This window comes from Mytilus californianus, unplaced genomic scaffold (assembly GCF_021869535.1).
Source record: "Mytilus californianus isolate M0D057914Y unplaced genomic scaffold, xbMytCali1.0.p SCAF_5, whole genome shotgun sequence".
Classification (NCBI taxonomy): Eukaryota; Metazoa; Mollusca; class Bivalvia; order Mytilida; family Mytilidae; genus Mytilus; species Mytilus californianus.
Window position 1 is genome coordinate 34,192,372 of NW_026262701.1, and position 17,863 is coordinate 34,210,234.

Below are 17,863 nucleotides of genomic sequence, written 5' to 3' on the forward strand. Positions count from 1 at the left end.
GGATTATGCCCATTGCTGAAGGCTGAACAATGATCTAAAGTTACAGTCTAGTCCGTTGGTCTCTGAAGGATAATTGTGTCATTTGCAATCATACCATGTTTCCTTATTTTTATATTGATGGGATAGTGTGCAATAAATTGATTCCAACTGGCAATTTAACATATTTCTTTTTCCAATTACATAATGTATAAATGTTCAGAAGTAAATATTCCAGGCCACACACATCAGCAGTAGGAATTACTCTCAGGATTCAACACTTATATTCAGTCATGATAGTTTGTAATTATCCCTGTATTTAAGTCTGATTGACTTGTATCATTCATTTCATTCAAATTGCAACATATATATATTGTATAACTTACCTGACTTGAGATTTGTTCTTTTGTAGATCAATTTTACGTCTTTCCTGGTTTTAACATGCAATAATAGAAGGACAATTCAGATGATGCAGTCTTGTCCAGACTTGTTCGCCAAATGTTGTCAATCATAGTTCGTTCTATTTTCAAAGATGTTGATCTGAAGTTTGCAGTTTTAGGACCCTGCAGTCGGAATTCATGCTCATCTTCACAGTCGTGAAAGACTATTTCAGTGCCATTGTAATGCTGTAATAACTGGCCTGACAGGTGTCTCTTTAACTATGCTGCCATCACCTGCGTTTACAGGTACACAGGGGACCTTAATAGACTAGAAATAGCTAGTCTAAGACAGAGAATGGTTTTAACACGGTGTCCTATCTTTATTATTTATTTAGATGTAATCATCTCATGGGGAGGGATTTTTAACTAAGTAAAAGGGGTAAAAACACCTCGGAAATATTTAATCTCAATATTAAAACGAGTGAATAACTCAAATAGGGGGGAACGAAAAGGGTTAGGAATATTCAAATACGCTCTAGTCTGTGGAAATGAACACACTCCTGTCGTGAAGTTTATAGAACAGATTGTCTCTGTAAGGTATGTAGAGGATGAACCTCTAAATTGTCAACATATAAACTATCAATCAAGAAGTGGAAACGCAAGGAACGGTACAAACAGACTATCAAACAAATGAATATCTTCTGTCTGACAATCAAATAGTCTCTTGTCTAAGCGTAGCAAGAGGGTCTATTCTCCCATGAGACAGTTTTATGACACCAACAACCAGAGATCAAGTTGGACTACTATTATGTAAGTTTACATACATATGATGAATAACTAAGATATTTAAGAGCATAATTTTGTATTATTAGTAAAGTATTTCATACAGATATCACAGTGAACCAAATTACAGTTTTAACAACTTTTTGGAAGTATAAATATATTTCTAACTATTAATGTATCCAGTTATTTGCCACAGTGTTCAACCAACTACCCAATAATTTATATATTATTTCATTGTTTACATATATATATCATCTCCTAATAAATTATATATTTAAAATAACTGTACTTTGTTATTATTTAATTAACCTTAGCCTCCTGGAGTAGGCACAGGAAGGCAGACTTCAATCACATTTGAGATTGAGAGTATTTAAAAGTGAAATTTAATTGTCCTAGCTTCTTACTATTCCTATCTTAGAAAGAGTACAGAAATCATTTATGTTCTCTCTGATTACTGGAGCAACTCAGCAAACAGGATACTTAACAATATGTCTTAGAAAATAGGGGATGGGGAAGACATGTAATTTTATTCCGTTTTGTCTCGAAGAAAACAGGTTAGCAAATGAAAACTAGCCTGAATAAATAGACCCGCTATTTATATTTACAATTGAATTGAATCCATTTATGATTCTGATCTAAGTCCAAAATACTAGACTTATAGTGAACAGAAAATGTCCAAATATTTGGTAATTTGGAAAAATCAACTGCACTAAACAATTGAAATACTACACAAATGTGTATTTAAAAAGCCAAATATTCTAAACTGCAGTGAAACTGCTTAAAATCTCATGAATTCCATGATAAAAATATGAAGAACTTCAGCGAATGTGAAATATACGACAGTAAAAACTGACCGAGAATCTGGCAACGTATCTGTAGGTCTGACTTAGGAAGAAGAGCCACTGGCAAACGGGTGCAAGGTTTTTATACTCTGATGGACTTAACGGGGCAACGAACGGTTTAAACGGGATTGCAACGGGGAAACGAACGGGAAACTGGAAACGGGCCTGACAAGTACGAAAAAGAATCCCCGATTACTAGAATTAAGTACAATAAAACGTAAACGATATGTTTACGGAACATAAAAATCGTTTTAATACAATAATCATGTAAAAATCGATCTACAATCGCTATAGTATTCATACACTGTTTTGCGGTTGTGGTACATAAAGTTCACCTGAAGTTACACACAGTCAACCTAATTTGCATAATCAATACACAAAAATCACTGTGCCGGAAATGGCTGCTGATGTACGAAAGTGAAAGTTAACTACATAAGTTATCTCGATTATACATACTAAGTAAATAAAAATGGTTGAACACTGGGAAGACGGAATGAATAGAACACTGAAAGCATAATGAATTGAAATAGAAAGCTGAGAACCGGTGTCAAACTTTAAAATAGCCGAAAGCAGGTGCTTGAAAGTACAAACACATGTTTTTTCAAAGGAATTTCGCCTGGCCAAGCCATTACATTGGCTCCCCACTTTAGTTTTCAGTGTCCTCACGAAAACATACAATCGTTATAAATAATTATGCTCATATTGTATAGAAAAATATAACTTCAACAATAACAAACTTTAAACTTTAAAAACTCAATAACCTTGAATAGAATTTAACTCTCTATCTCTACCAGCACATGGTAACTACATGTACATCCACAATCACTCACTTTTTCATACTATACAATATTAGTATGAATACATACTGCACATTCATCAAAATCACTCAATATTATCTCATTCTTACTGTACAAATGCATTTTCTTTTCTAAACATGCATATAACTGTATATAAACTAACATTTTTCCGCATGGCAAGGTAATTACCAAGGGTAAATGTCTACATTAAAAAAAAATCTTTTTTAAACTTTTCCACTAAATTAAAAATAATTTAATATGAACAGATTTCTAAATATAAGCTGTTTAAAGACTTAGCCTGAAAATTTGCTTTTATTTTAGGTTACAAGACATTATTTACTGTAACGAAACAAATGTTACTTCCAAGGTTGAGAAAAATTTACAGGTTATTATCTTAAATCAATATGGTCAGAAATAAACATTGACAAAGTACAATGAGATTTACAAGATACAACTTGCAAAAATATAGCAACACATTAATGTCACTATCAACATTTATATTACAATATAAATTCAAAATCTACCCATCTGAGGACTTACATTTTCAGAATGTCTCATCCTGCAAAAATTAACCAACAAATTGTAATTTAGCCACAACAATACTGGATTTAAGGTATACGGCCAAGGATTCCGTATACCTCATAAAAATTAGATTCACAACTTTAGCAATAAACATATTGCTAATAAAAAGCAACAATGACTGTCACTTAAAGACTAAATCCACAAAAGTCTAAATTTAAAAAACCACCCGGGGCAGGACTTACATTTTCAGAATGTCTCATCCTGTAAAAATTAACCAATAAAATTCTTAATATTAACATTCGGGAATTAGAATATAAGGTCAAGGATTCCTTAAATTCCACAAAACTTTTGAAAAGTTTAAATTTTGACCTTTAAACTATATAGTACTAGATATATGCTAGTGCTAAAATGGTAAACATTACTGGAAGACCTCAGTAATTATACCATAGCATTTTAATCACAACATTTACCTGTATATAAACAACTACAACTAAAAAGGAAAAATAGTAACAATTTACATTACATATAACATGTATAAAGGGCATTAATGTCTACCACTTTCTGTTACCACTGGTCTTCTTCTTTAGGGACTTCTTATGCAGAACTTCACTTTCTTGGACGGGGATATGGTTCTCTCGGGGATGCACTTCCTCTTCAGAGGGGAACGGGGACGTCTATAGGAACTGGCTGGAAAACGGGGTCTTACGGGCGACCTAGGTTTTACAATGTTACTTCTCCTTATTGCAATTTCCACTTTTTCTAACATGTCGTGGTTTTTTACCAGTTGTTTGTTCATTGTCTCAAGATATTTATTACATTTATTTACAGCAGTGATCAGTTCCCTGAAAGCCGACTGTAGGGAATGAGGATCATCTTGTACGGAAAGCTTTTCAACAGGAGGTTCAGGTAGAGATATAATCGGACTTATACCAAGTAACTGGGGCATCAAGTTTTCCTCGTCATCATCATCATCATCAGGAGACGGCAGGACAAAATCTGGTAGTGATGGTCTCGGGGCTCAACTTGTTGCACATTTAAGCGGCGATGGCGTGGCTGGAGGGTCGGAGAGATGTATGATCTGGTCTGCTAGGTCAAACTCCTCAGCCACCACCACTCTCGTATCCACAAGCTCAGTGGAGACCCCAGTTTCAGTAAACATGGGGCCAGTTGGTTGTAATTCAGTTGTGGATGGTACAGATGGCAAGTTCAAAGGTGAAGAATTGTAGACAGGGTTAGTTTCAAAATAGGATGTAAGAGCAGACTGCAAAACCGGAAGATTGATTGAAGAGATAAGTTGTTGTGCAGATCCAGCTGCGGCTGAGGGCTTATGATTCCTTTTTGTGACCCAGTGCAACACAGATGCCTCCTGTTCCCACTTGGAAAGGTGTAGTTCAGGATCAACCTGCTGTGGATTGGGATTAATTTTTAAATAGGCCTCGTCACTGCCTCGGTATATTCCCTGTTCAGTGGCAAAAAGTCTTGCCTTACTATGTGGAGCATAAAAGGATGGATGACTCTTCATCAGTTGTTTATTGTCTGTTGAAAAATTGCATAGCTCGCAAGAGAACATATGCTCATCCACACCAAAATGTTAACTAGCATAATGCTTAATTGCTGCCCTCTTCTCGCCGGCAAAACAGCACTAAGTACATTGATATACCCTTCCTCTGTCGTCGTAATCCATGATGCTGAAAGATAGGAGAGAGAATCATAAGACAAATGTCAAATAAAACTTTAAGTTCTGGTTGAACACTGGCAGTTACTGGATTATTAACAAAAGGACGGTGGTTGGCCAAGGAATATGAGAGGTGAAGAACCACTAACTGTGACTAACATGAAGGAAATCTCAAATTAGGAAGACTGGCTTAAATAGGTAATCTTGTTCACTGTGCAACAATCAGCTGGATACATATATTCAATGTTAAAACATGGTTACAATCAATATTTATAGCATCAAAATGACAATTATTTATTCTGGCGTTTGTAAATTTTGACAGCACTGGTGCCCCATTCTGGATACTGGTTCCACTGGTAGGGTTTCAACTTATCATGGTTAACCACTTTGACTGGTCCTTCTTTGTCAAGCTGAATACAGTAGTTTAAACTGTTTATTTTCTTTAAAATAATACAGGGCCCGATATAGACAGGTTTTAGTTTCTGACAAATTCCTTCTTTCCTTATTTCATTGAGGAGCCAAACTGGATCTCCAGATTTATAACAGTTTAGGGACAATCTAACATCATAATGGTCTTTTCTCCTTTTGGCAGTTTTCAACATGAAACGTCTACAAATCTCATGTGCTAAATGGATTCTTTTTCTTAATTTGGAAACATAGTTTTTTTTCAAAAGAGGCACTTCTCTCCTCAGGTTGTTTATATCCAAAAATTATATTTAAGGGGGTCTTAACTTCACGTCCAAGCATCATCATGTTAGGGGTAAGACCTTGATTTGTAAGCGGCCGTTAAACAACCAATATGTTTATCCCAGTCTGATTGGTTCCCATTTAAATATGCTCGCAACATCTGCAGTATGGTTCTGTGTACACGTTCACATTGGCCATTTCCATTGGGGTTACGAGCACTAGTACGGGTTTTCCTGACCTCTAGCATTTGACATAATTGTTGAAAAATTTGGCTTTCAAAACTGCCTCCTTGATCAGAGTGCAGACTTTCAGGACAACCAAAACGACCAATATATTCATCTAAAATCTTTTGTGCACAGATTTCAGCAGTCTGGTCAGGGATTGGGTAAACTTCTGTCCATTTAGTAAAATGGTCCGTAGCTGTCAGAAAGTATTTGTTATTCTGTAATGTTCTGGGTAGGGGGCCAACAATATCGATAGATATTCTGTCCAAGGTGGCTCCTACAGATATGGATCCCATGGGCGCTTTTGGCTTCTTGTTAGGAAACTTGCTCTGGGTACACCGGTCACATTTCAAAAGGTGCACAGCTACGTCTTCTTTCATTTCATACCTGTAGAATTCAAGCCTAATCCTGGCAAGGGTTTTCTTTCGTCCAAAATGGCCGGATAAAGGGGAGTCATGAGCTAACGTTAGCACCTCTTGTATTAAACGGGATGGGGTCAACAACTAAATGTGTTGAACAGAGCCATTGCTGTGATAAAACTTTTTATAAACGACATTATTTAATAAAGTTAAGAAGTCCCACAAGTTAAAATAATGCCTGGTTACTGGACTACTAAGGGTCAAATCAGTAGGCTTTTCATTTTTTCTCAAGCCATCAAGAAAAGGGTAAATATCTGTATCACCTTCCTGTAACTGGGACAGTTTGCAAGGACTATATTTCTCTTTCTATTTTATCCAATACTTCTTTTCTAGGTTAGCAGTTTCACTTCTGGTAACTGCTCTAACAGGGGCCATAAATTTGGGGTTATTTACTATGAGAGTACTCTCCATTTCTCTGGTTCTCTTTATACATTTTTTTACAGGGTCCACACTTTAAACTTTCTAAAGTGTCGTTTTCAGAGCATAAACACTGTTCTTGGGGGCAACGGGATAAACCATCTGCATTTCCATGCTTCTTTCCGGGTCTATGTATAATTGAAAAATCATATGCAGATAATATTTCGATCCATCTGGCAATACGCCCCTTTGGCTCCTTACGACTAAAACGCCAAACTAACGGTTGGTGGTCGACACGTACTGAAAACTCTCTACCCAATAGATATTGTCTGTAATATTCTATAAAATAGCGTAGAGCTAGCAGTTCTTTATCAGTGACACAGTAATTTCTTTCTGTTTTATTAAGGGTCCGGCTGCCATAAGCAATTACTTTCTATTGACCCTCTTGTACTTGACTTAATACAGCACCAATGCCAGTGTCATAGGCATCAGTATCTAAAATGTATTCACCATGGTCTGCTGGGTAAGCAACTATTGGGGCTGTCATTAACAAATCTTTTATTTTCTCAAAAGATTCCTGGAATTCTGGAGACCAAACAAAATTTTCACCTTTCTTGGTTAAATTTATCATGGAGGAAGCTATCTGGGGAAAATGTTGTATGAACCTTCGGTAATAACTGGCTAGTCCAAGGAACTGTCTGACCTGTGTGACGGATTGAGGAGCATCCCATTGTTTAAATTTCATCAGATTGTCTGGATTTGGTCTAACACCATCACCAGACACAACATGCCATAGGAATTTAACCTCAGTCTGTAAAAACTGGTATTTCTCTGGTTTTAACTTTAAGCCTGCTTCCCCTATTCTGAACGTAGTCTCTTCATATGTTCTTCAAAATTTTTGCCAAATATTATTACATCATCTAAATAAATAAGACATATAGACCATTGTAGACCTTGAAGAACCAACTCCATTAAACGCTGAAAAGTTTGAGCTGATGATTTCAATCCCATGGGCATTCTAGTAAATTCATACAATCCATATTTGGTAACAAAAGCAGTCTTTGGGATATCAGATTCTTTCATAGTGAATGGTAAAAGGTACTGCCTCTTCTATTGAATCTGGTTCCCTATTCAACTCGACATGCATCCTAGCATTTTCATCTTGGAGCCCTAGCAGAAAGGTTCTCAATAAAACTTCTTGACGTGTTCTCTTATCTCTACGGGGGTAACCTTTGTCATATAACATCTTTAGTTCAGCAGCAAAATCTTGGACATATTCCTCATTGTACTGTCTCCTATTGTTAAATTTTGAAATATAAATTTTAGTGGTATCTATTTCACCAAATCTATTCTTAAGTTCTTTAATCAGTTTTCTATATGATCTAGTTACTTCACTGGATAGCTGGTCATAAACAAAGTCTCCAGCTATTCCTTGCAATCTTGGCAGTAATTCTGCCAATTTGTCTTTCTTGGGCCATTTATATAGGTGTGCTACAGCTTCAAATCTGTTGAACCATACTTTTCATTTCTCTTTCCCAGTAAAAATTGGTAGCCGATTACTGTTGAGTTGTTTCCCCTTAGAGGTTCTAGGGCTTTCACTCTCATCACTGCTGGATTTATCCGACATAGTACTGTTGGTTGAACTGTCACTGTTTGAAGGACTAAGATGATGGTCTTAATGAATTTTACGGGTGGGTCTTGTGGCTGATGAGACAGAGGACCTGCCTCTGTGGCTCTTCCTCGTCAGTGGCTTCACAGGGGTAATAGGGTGACCATGTATGCTGGATATAATAGTTTCAGTCATATTTCTCATGACCTGAACAACTTCAGACTTCATACCTCTCATGACAGTTGTAATGCCTTCAAGAAGTCCCATATTATTGTTCTGTATAATTTCATCTAGACTATCAGGTGCACCACGCAAGGTAGGGGACGATTGCATTGCTTCTCTGTGGACGGTTGCTGGGGACCTTAAGTTTCTGGAAACTCTCTTTTTCAATCTAGTACTAAGTGCAGGTGCACTCTGGCTTTTATTGGGTCTTTTTATGACTGTGTCATCTGCCTGATCATATTCATCAGAAGATTCAAATTCTTCACTATATTCAGTTGTGATCTCTGTATCATAAGTGTCTTCACCACTGTGGTCTCTGGTTGACCTCGTTTTCACCATTTCTATAAATGTGTATTAGGTATGGGTTCGTATCACTGGATACTCTTCAGAAGCGGAATATCCCACCGCTGCCACCAATTGTAATAACTGGCCTGACAGGTGTCTCTTTAACTATGCTGCCACCACCTGCGTTTACAGGTACACCGGGGACCTTAATAGACTAGAAATAGCTAGTCTAAGACAGAGAATGGTTTTAACACGGTGTCCTATCTTTATTATTTATTTAGATGTAATCATCTCATGGGGAGGGATTTTTAACTATGTCAAAGGGGTAAAAACACCTCGGAAATATTTAATCTCAATATTAAAACGAGTGAATAACTCAAATAGGGGGGAACAAAAAGGGTTAGGAATATTCAAATACGCTCTAGTCTGTGGAAATGAACACACTCCTGCCGTGTAGTTTATAGAACAGATTGTCTCTGTAAGGTAGAGGATGAACCTCTAAATTGTCAACATATAAACTACCAATCAAGAAGAGGAAACGCAAGGAACGGTACAAACAGACTATCACACAAATGAATATCTTCTGTCTGACAATCAAATAGTCTCTCGTCTAGGCGTAGCAAGAGGATCTATTCTCCCATGAGACAGTGTTATGACACCAACAACCAGAGACCAAGTTGGGACTACTATTATGTAAGTTTGCTGATGAATAACTAAGATATTTAAGAGCATAATTTTGTATTATTAGTAAAGCATTTCATACAGATATCACAGTGAACCAAATTACAGTTTTAACAACTTTTTGGAAGTATAAATATATTTCTAACTATTAATGTATCCAGTTATTTGCCACAGTGTTCAACCAACTACCCAATAATTTATATATCATTTCTTTGTTTACATATATATATAATCTCCTAATAAATTATATATTTAAAATAACTGTACTTTGTTATTATTTAATTAACCTTAGCCTCCTGGAGTAAGCACAGGAAGGCAGACTTTAATCACATTTGAGATTGAGAGTATTTAAAAGTGAAATTTAATTGTCCTAGCTTCTTACTATTCCTATCTTAGAAAGAGTACAGAAATTATTTATGTTCTCTCTGATTACTGGAGCAACTCAGCAAACAGGACACTTAACAATATGTCTTAACCAAAAATGGAGAGAAAATAGGGGATGGGGAAGGCATGTAACTTTATTCCGTTTTGTCTCAGGTTAGCAAATGAAAACTAGCCTGAATAAATAGACCCACTATTTATGTTTACAATTGAATTAAATCCATTTTTGATTCTGATCTAAGTCCAAAATACTAGACTTATAGTGAACAGAAAATGTCCAAATATTTGGTAATTTAGATAAATCAACTGCACTAAACAATTGAAAAACTACACAAATGTGTATTTAAAAAGCCAAATATTCTAAACTGCAGTGAAACTACTTAAAATCTCATGAATTTCATGATAAAAATATGAAGAACTTCAGCGGATGTGAAATATACGACAGTAAAAACTGACCAAAAATCTGGCAACGTACCTGTAGGTCTGACTTAGGAGGAAGAGCCCCTGGCAAACGGGTGCAAGGTTTTTATAATCTGATGGACTTAACGGGGCAACGAACGGTTTAAACGGGGAAACGAACGGGAAAATGGAAACGGGCCTGACAAGTACGAAAAAGAATCCCCGATTGCTAGAATTAAGTACAATAAAACGTAAACGATATGTTTACGGAACATAAAAGTCATCTAAGTACAATTAACATTCATAATTAATACCGTTCTAATACAATAATCATGTAAAAATCGATCTACAATCGCTATAGTATTCATACACTGTTTTGCGGTTGTGGTACATAAAGTTCACCTGAGGTTACACACAGTCAACCTTATTTGCATAATCAATACACAAAAATCACTGTGCCGAAAATGGCTGCTGATGTACGAAAGTGAAAGTTAACTACATAAGTTATCTCGATTATACATAAATAAAAATGGTTGAACACTGGGAAAACGGAATGAATAGAACACTGAAAGCATAATGAATTGAATTAGAAAGGTGAGAACCGGTGTCAAACTTTAAAATAGCCAAAAATCGACTCGTAGCCGAAAACAGGTGCTTGAAAGTACAAACACATGTTTTTTGAAAGGAATTTCGCCTGGCCAAGTCATTACAGTGCCACCATATATCATATTTTGGAAGCAAAAAGTCATCAATTCTCTCAAGATGTGACTGGAAAAGCGATGATTTGATACCAAAAATCTCTTTTGGAAAGATGGTGTTTTCCCGTTTAGAAAGTAATTTTGATTGTTGACTAATTACCGAGTTCTGTTTTGAGAAGGAATCTATGCGGTTTTCAATTTGCTGGCTGTTAATTCCTAAAATGTTGTTGTCTACGATCCAACCAGGTTTTTGGTTTGTGGTGTCTTCCGCACAAGACTTAGTGCTCCAAAAGTTCTTTAGATTTTGTATTTTTAATTCTATAAATCTCAGGCAGATGTACAACCAAATTATGGAAATGACTCCCGTAAAATTATCTCGCTGTCATCTTTACAGGATATCCTATGGTTGATTTGGACACAACAGCAAAAAGGAAAGTTTGGTTATACAACCTTAAAATTGTCTGGGAGTTCTTCTTTCAACAAAGCTGTAAGCAATACTTATAATTTTTACTAGAGAATTAATGAGTAATTGACGAAATTTGTCAATCCAAATGTAAGTTTTTGAATGTTTTATGGCATGAAGTCGTGCATCAGATCTTGAATTTGATTTTAATCTCCGATGGTGTTGTTACAAAATTTTTCTAACTCCATTTTTGTAGACTTTTGTTCAACATGATGTGGTGACCACATTTGAAATGTCGTGTAGTGGCTCACATGGGAGTACCTCATAATAGCTGATGTTACTCTCTCAAGGATTTTTCAGGATCTTGTAGAAGTGCAGGAGGGCGAGAAATTCCATGAAGCAAGTTTGTCATTTCTTTCTGAAGTCTTCCCTTTGTATTAAGCTTAAAAGTATCAAAACCTCTACATTCAAGTTCATCAATCAATTCATCTTTAGTTAGATTTTGGAATGGGTAGATGTTTCCCTGCTTTAGTTTCATCAGACTTTCCCCTTTTAAAAATAATGCCCTGTGATCTTCCAAATCAGAGGGTGTTCGCCTAAAACAGCATTCCAAATGCATGTGCTGTTTACTGTGAACACCGCAAAGGCAAGAAAAATTCCCCCCTCTCTGCCGACCAGCCTCAAACTGTCGTGCTTGTCCATCTCCGCCTAAAAAAAACTCAGTTCAAAAGTATACTCTATTCCATCAAAAGTAATTCCTTTCCTCAGTTCCTCTAGATCTTCAGTTCTGGCAGATGTATATGATACTTGTTCTGTGTCCTTTGAGCAACAAAAATTTGAACATATTCGCTAGTCGCAGGTTACAAAAAATATTTCTAAAAAATATAATTTTCAAAATTATTTCACATAAAAATTACAGAACTTTAACAACACTTTTAGAGTGCTTGTTTTAAAATATTTATGAAAAAGTTTGGTTACGTACAAAAACATATACATGATGTAGGGAAAGCGGAAATAAAACTGGTTTTTGTGGCCCTTAATTTGTTTTTATATTTTTATGAAAACAGTAGTTCTTTTGACAAACAAGCATTCACAAGTGATTTACGGTACCAGGGAAAATTGTCCAAAATATTTTTTTTTCGTATTTATTGTCAACGCATCAATTTAAGACTGGTCAGCATATTGGGGGCTATTTATGGTCTTGCTCGTGTAGGATATTTAGAAGTTCTTGATTATTATAAGTAATTGTAAATAATAAGGGTATTGAAGGTGTATTGTCTGGCTGGGTCCATTTGACCTAGACCTCATTTTTATGCTTCATTGGTCATGTTGATTTTTTTGTGGTTATGTTTATTTCTCTGATGCTATAATTTATTTGGTGTATGAAATGATTGAAAGGTGTACATGTCTGTCTGAAAGGGTTCATCGATCTGACCTTGACATCATTTTTAGCTCACCTGGCCCAAAGGGTTACCTTTTATAAAAATCTTTTCTGAAACCACTTGGCCAAATTTATCCAAACTTGGCCACAACCATCATTTGGGTATCTAGTTTTAAAAATGTGTTTGATGACCACGCCTGCCAACCAAGATTGACGACAAGGCTAAAAATAGAACATAGGGATAAATTGCAAGTTTTGACTTATTTTTAAACCGTTCTATGAATAGAGAAATTCTAATAGGGGCAGAAATGTTAAAAATGTTGAGCTCTACCCATCGTCTATTAAGGATGTTGTTTTCTCCTGTTTTTCAATTTTTGCCAGATATTGGGAACCCCTACTTTTCTTTTCATAATATTATTACATGTATATAGTTTTAAAAGCCATATTGGAAAATCTTATAAAATTCTTGTTATATATATTTTTTCATGGTTTTTGAAGGAAAAAAGGTACCAATGTTAAATGTACGAAAAATTTAGACAATCATTTCCCGCCACAGTTCATTGGCTTATATCTCGAAAAAAAAGCACACGGACCCTTCAGTTATTTATGATTTTTTAGTTCCTTTATTTATATTCCAGCGGTTGTAACAGTCTTTTTGTTATTTTACTTTTTAAGAAGCTTGTTATTTTGAAAAAGAGGAGCGAACATCCTTAACATTAAAACTGTCTCTGTTTCAGAAATCATTGTTGATATTAATTTTAGGAGATACATGTACATGTACCTGTAGTAGATCTTATAAAACATGTCAGATATCTCAGGGTGTGTACTTTGTTATAATGTTGCATACAACTTCTGTTATAATAATGTTAATATCCTCATGTGCAATTACCATTTTTAAAAGAATATGAAAAGTTTTGGTGATTATGTACATTTCCTAGATACTACATTTACATGTATACAAGTAAAATTATGGTAAATTATATTGCGTGTATAGATTAATTTACATTTGTACAATAATTTATTCATACGTTTAATGTTCGATGTATATTATATATTTTTGTCTAGCCTGCGACATTTATGTTGCGAAAGCGAGACACAGCAATCCTTGAGCAAAGCGGCGGTGTCAACATTTAGGTTCAGTCTGTGGTTAAAAGATTTTTTTTTACGCCCGTTTACGGGACGTAATATGGTATATCGTTGTCCGTCCGTCGTCAACACTTCAGACAATAACTCAAAAACACTTGAATTGTTTATATCTATTAACGTAAGCTCCCTTTTGATTTTTATAAATTTTAGATTTTACTTTTCCTAGTTATGGGATTTTATTCATAAAAATATGGGGTATTTTCCAGTACTTTAAGGATGTTGCTTTCAGCAATTTTCATGAAACTTTTCAGTATTGTTTTAATATTACCATAAGTTCCCTTTTGATTTAAAAACATTTCTGAATTTACGGTTTGGAGTATTGGAACTTTATTCATTAAAAAAGGTGAATTGTTTATATCTATTGAAATAAGCTCCCTTTTGTTTATATAAAATTTCTGATACAGACATTGCTGAGTTATAAAACTTTTTCGACAAGCTAAAATGGCTCATAGCGCAACCCTATATTCAGACTTCAATAACTTTTTGTCAGCCTATATGGAATTTTAGAAAATTTGGACAGAAGCTTGTTTATAACCAAAATACAGTATCCAGAGCAAAATTTTTAAAATATTAATTTCATTTTTCCGTATTTTACTGATAAATTAACTTAGTTTTTTTTTACAGTTAACATTCAGATTTAGGCTGAGGTTAAAGTTTTACAGTCATCAATAACTTTGTCAAACCTTCATGGAATTTTATGAAATTTTGACAGAAGCTTGTTTATAACCAAAAGACAGTATCCAGAGCAAAATTTTGAAAATTTTTATTTTCATTTTCCGTATTTTACTGATAAATTGACTTAGTTTTTTTTACATTTAGCATGTAGACACAGTCTGGGGTTAAAGTTTGTTACACATCATACACATCAATTACTTTTAGGAAACTTTGGCAGAAGCTTTTTTATGATTGAGAGATCATGACTGAAGCAAACTTATGAAAATATATTTTTTTTCATTTTCAGTATTTTTCGTATAGAGGGACTTTACAATTAACATTTACAGAAAGTCTGGGATTAAACTTTTTTGACATAATAGATTTGTAAACCTTCATGGATTGTTATGAAACTTGGACATAGCATCTAAAGAAAACGTTTGAATTTTTAAATAAATTCTATATTTTTCTGAGAAATGAACTCTCTTTTTAAGTCAACATTACACTTTTACACTGACGGCAGCAATCGCAGGCGAGACACAGGGTTCCGCGGAACACCTTACATTTTTTTGGGTCAAAATGTGCATTACCTAGTTGTCCAAAAATGTACAGGTTTGGTCTCTCTACAACAGTTTGAACATCTACAGGCTTCTTCTGTGGATAGATTTCCCTAAATTCTTCGTTGGTTAGGAAGTTTGCATGGACATAGATGAAGCTGACCATAAAGCTTATATAAGTATGGTTAAGGATATCTGAATGGTCATGCCAGATTTTAAGTTTAACTTGTCTCTCCGTGGTCATTAATCTGTTTATTTCTGATGCTAAAGTCCTCTCTGTCAAAATAGTTTCAGTTGACTTGGTTGAAGATGAAATTTGTTTTAATCGAGTATGGACAGCCTCCTTTGAGAGAGATTGGTAGTGCTCGTCACTCCTATATACTAAGATGCCAGATTTTGTTAGCTTTTGTATTTCTTTGAGCATATCTTTTAGGGGAATTTTCCTGCCATACACTTCAATTGCTGTTTCTTGTATTTTACCGGACGATTAAATGGTGTTCTTTCGGACTTCCTTTGGGGCAATTTTCAGGCCAATGTCGTAATTTTTTTATTCCAATTTATGTTTAATGATGGATTTAATTTTTTTTAGCTGTTCTTTTATTTGGAATAGCAAGTTTTCCCTTGAAGACTCCTATTTTTGCCCTCCTAATTGGTTGAAGATGGTCCCTTCCGCTTATTCTTAAATGCGGGTTAAATCTGAAGATGTCAATATCGTTGTCCTTTGCAAATTGCTTAAGAATTTGCCCCCCATTGCCAGCAAGCTTTCCGTTTAAAGTAACATTGTATGTCATAGCCAGTCTGGTCCAATTCATGATGGTTGATTTGCAATGTTTTACTTCAGTGAGAAATTACTGTTGATTAAAATCATAATTAGCATATGTGCCTATGTGTCTCTTTATATTATTTTTTTTACCCGAGGCAAGTTTGGTCTGTAGGTCGTTTGCTCGTCTTTCGGCTTGGTCGGTTGTCACATAGCAGATCTGAAGTCGCTCCCTTTCATACTGTAGAAAGGACTTCCCACTGGCAAGCAAATGTTGAATGTTGCTGTCATTTTCCGTCATTGATTCTTCTATTTGTTGAGTTGTCTCTCGAATTGATGTCATAATTTTGTTGTTTTTTTCAACAGCCGATTCTCTAGGTGACAATGTTCTTTACTTCCGCTAACGTTTTCTTAAAATTAATGTTATATTTGTTTTCAATAACTGGTTCTAACATTTTTATAACATTTTGAACAGTTTTTCCCAAGTGATGAAGACGGCGACACAATCACAATAATCTCGTTGATGTTGTTTACAAGGTCTTTACATGGCTGTACTAATGATGAAGCATGAGAATAGGATTTATGTAGAGATGATATGCTGCCATGAGTGGTCAAACAAGTAGAGCAATCTTGCAATTTGTGTTTCTGCTTTTCATTTTCAGGAAGTTTAAGCCAGTTGAATAGAGAGAAGTTGTCAGTGAACTTCATTTTTCACCGGCTTTGCCATTATGCGCAAAATATTTGCTGTTTGTTACATAATTTTGCAGTTTAGGGAGCTGGTTTTTAACTATGTTATATGATGGTATCTGTACATTTCTGTATTTTGTCATAAAATGTTGTAGTTTTCATGTCTCTGCTGAATTGATATACTATTTATATAATTTGCTTTGAAAAAATTTGATGTACTTTTTGAATTATCATAATTATTAAAGAAATCAATTGCTGCAATGTCTTTTGTTGATTTTGCCAAAATAAACTTTGCAAAGTTGTAGTAATTCATGTTGCTACGTGTGTCATTGATGGATTAACAATACAAAATAATGGAATACACATTAATTGCTATTGTGGTAAGTAAGGACAGAATTTAACCAAATTTGACTTCTGTGATCAGTATGGCTGCTTTGTCCTTGAAAGATCTCCACAAGGGGTACAAGGGCCCCTTCCTACACAGAGAAAAAAAATATACTCAAAAACGCCAATAGACAAAGGGAAAGTGGTGAAAAATTTATATGCATACACATTAACAGCCAATTTACAGAATGCATTTTTATTTTCCAAATACTCGAGGTTGTCAGGTCTGCTAGTATCAATTTTTCTAAAGTGTGTGTATTTCTGAATTGATTTGTTAACAAAATCAAAATTTAATGGCGAGGAACAACTTGTGCTATTCCCATTTTATAAAAGTCATTAGACATACCACATAAATCACGTGATATGAACCTACAGGTGTGTGTAAATATGATCTGATGATCCGAAATTTTTTTCTAGCATCAGTATGAACATTTTTCTTTATAATAAAGTTTAAGAAATATCGTGAGTTTAAATACAAAAATCTGATGAAAAGAATATCGCTGATTTTATGGGAAAAACACTCATAATTGTTTTAACATACATTGTACCTGCAATGCGTTCACACATTTTTATTACAGTATATACAAAAGATATTTTATCAACAACAACAAAAATTGACAAATGAACACTGAAAATATGGTTGATAATTCCTCATAAAAAAAGATGTGTTTGGTAATTAAAACGAGGATCTATCAGAAACCATAAACAAATTTTTTTTAAAAGAAAAACTACAACCCAAAACACCTTGCATCCATTTCCATCTGAAATACTATACATGTACCAAAATTTTAGATTATCATTTGCAATTTCTTATTAAGATTGAATCATATTTATGTATGTATTTCAGGGAGGGATGCAGACATAGTACAAATTGAAGCAAACACTCTTGACGAAACTAAATCATTCAATAGATATACAATCCCCGAAAAAGACATAACAATAGGTGCATCAAACTAA